At 63.0% G+C, this 2,500-nt stretch overlaps 1 pseudogene; it reads left to right on the forward strand.

The window, feature by feature from the left end:
- LOC126139050 (large subunit ribosomal RNA) overlaps window positions 1-2,500 on the forward strand; it is a 7,931-nt pseudogene that overhangs the window by 2,602 nt on the left and 2,829 nt on the right.

Here is a 2,500-nt window from a genome sequence, read left to right on the forward strand (position 1 = left end):
TGCCTTGGCCTCCCACGGATCTTCCTTGCTGCGAGGCCGCGTCCGCCTTAGCGTGCTCCTCCGGGGGCGCGCGGGTGCGCGGATTCTCTTCGGCCGCCATTCAACGATCAACTCAGAACTGGCACGGACTGGGGGAATCCGACTGTCTAATTAAAACAAAGCATTGCGATGGCCCTAGCGGGTGTTGACGCAATGTGATTTCTGCCCAGTGCTCTGAATGTCAACGTGAAGAAATTCAAGCAAGCGCGGGTAAACGGCGGGAGTAACTATGACTCTCTTAAGGTAGCCAAGTAGCGGCGGAGTGGCTGCATCCGGACTCGGCTTTTCGAAGCAGGGTCTTGATGTAGTCGTGCTGCTGCTGCGAGGTGCCTTCCTTGGGTTGTAGCTACTGGGGGAGTGATGCGCAATACATGGGCCTAGCCCTCTTAGCCTCTCCTCTCCTGCGGTCTTCTCCCCTTCACGTGGGCCCGCTGATTTCGCAGAGTGGAAGACCGCACCAGGGGCTTGGGGGGGTTACCAGCCCCCCCTCGCATTATCCCTTTATAGTTGGGGGCAACAATGAAGAAAGAAGAAAAGGTGGCCCTTCCGCTGAAGGTGCCACCCCAGCTACCCCAGCACCTATCCGGCCAACCGGCCGAGACGAAGATCCGATAGATTGTGTAGCTACATTTGCCTGCAGAGAGTGCCACCGCACTTTTACGACCAAAAACGGCCTCGGGGTTCACCGCCGCCGCCAACACCTGGCGGCTACCAACGCGGAGATCATCACGGAGAGGCATCGCGCGAGGTGGACGGAAGAGGAAGTCCTTTCGCTCGCCAAAGCGGAGGCGGAACTGTTCCTTGAGAGGGACGCTCGGTTCTTCTTTGTCAACCAAGAGCTGATTAGGATGTTCCCCGACCGAACGCTTGAGGCAATCAAGTGCCGACGGCGGCAAGCTGCCCACAAGCAGCTTGTCCGCGAATTCATGGAGGCACTTGAGATCGGTCGGGGGGAAGAGCCGGCGTCCCGCCGGGGAGCGGTGACGCAGCCGCCTGAAGCGGGCGATGGCGCTGCGCCGTCCGACGACGCAGCTGCGGACTTCGCGGCCGACACCACCGGGCCGCCTGCGGAGGGACCGACTGACGCCGCCATCTGGGAGCATCTTGCGGAGCTGCCTGCTTCCGCCCAGCGTTTCTCTGCCCTGGACCGAGTTGTTGGTCTAGGGCGGGGCACGCCGCCTGAGGTCATCCTAGGCATGCTCCCGGATGCCCTTGCGTCGGTCGGGTCCAGGAGGGAGAGGACGAGTACCAGGACACAGCGGCCGCGCCAACCATCGAAGCGGCCGCCTGCCGCCCCGCCGCTGCAGAAGCGCAAGCGGCGCCGTTGGGCGTACGCGCGGACACAGGACGCCTTCCGTAGGTCGCGTGCACGTTGCGTGCGTGGCCTGCTGGACGGCACCCTACTGCAGCCGCCACCCGACATCCCCGGTCTGCTGGACTTCTGGGCGGACCTCTTCACCAAGAAGCCGATCTCCACCGCCGGCTTCATCCGTGACCGCCTTCTCCCGCACTCGGAGCCTGTCGCTCCTGAGTGCCTATGGGGGCCGGTCACGCGTGAGGAGGTCGCTGCTGCCTTGCCGCCCAGGGGGTCGGCAGCCGGGCCGGACGGCCTTACCCCAGCGGAGCTGCGGCGCCTGCCGCACGAAGTCCTGGAGAAACTCTTGAACCTCTTCCTCCTGGCCCGTGCCCTCCCCGAGAGTCTGCTTCGCGCGCGGACGACACTACTCCCCAAAACGGCTGCACCAACATCCCCCGCTGACTTTCGCCCCATTACGGTCTGCTCGGTGTTGGCGCGGACCTTTCATAAGGTTCTCGCGTCACGCCTGATGCGTGCTTGTGCTGTGGACGAACGTCAGCGGGCATTCATCCCCCGGGATGGGATGTTGGAAAACACCTTCATCTTGGACACAGCTCTCACCGACGCAGTTCGCTCCTGTCGCTCTGTTTTTGTGGCGTCGATCGACGTCTCTAAGGCGTTTGATTCGGTGGACCATGCTGCCCTCCGCCCCGTGCTGAGGGCGCATGGCCTGCCGGATTGCTTTATTGAGTACGTCGAAAGGTGCTACGAGGGCAGCACGACGGTGATAGCGGGCGGCGGCGGCGTGGGCGTGCCCGTGCAGCCGGCAAGGGGAGTACGTCAGGGCGATCCCCTCTCCCCCCTCCTTTTCAATTTTGCGGTGGACTATGTTTTGAGCCAACTGCCCTCCCACATCGGAGCTCGGATTTTAGGTCGCAGAGTCAACGCTGCGGCCTTCGCAGATGACGTCCTGCTGTTTGCATCGACCGCGAGGGGCTTGCAGTCCCTCATCGACGCAGCCGTCGCAGCCCTCGCCCACCTGGGGCTGCAGATCAACGCCCGGAAGTGCTTCACCCTCGCCTTAGTCGCATCTGGGCGTGACAAGAAGGTGAAGGTCGACGCAGATGTGACCTTCAAGGCAGGCAATACCACCGTGCCTGCCCT

The sequence above is a fragment of the Schistocerca cancellata genome, unplaced genomic scaffold, assembly GCF_023864275.1.
Source record: "Schistocerca cancellata isolate TAMUIC-IGC-003103 unplaced genomic scaffold, iqSchCanc2.1 HiC_scaffold_674, whole genome shotgun sequence".
NCBI classification, from domain to species: domain Eukaryota; kingdom Metazoa; phylum Arthropoda; class Insecta; order Orthoptera; family Acrididae; genus Schistocerca; species Schistocerca cancellata.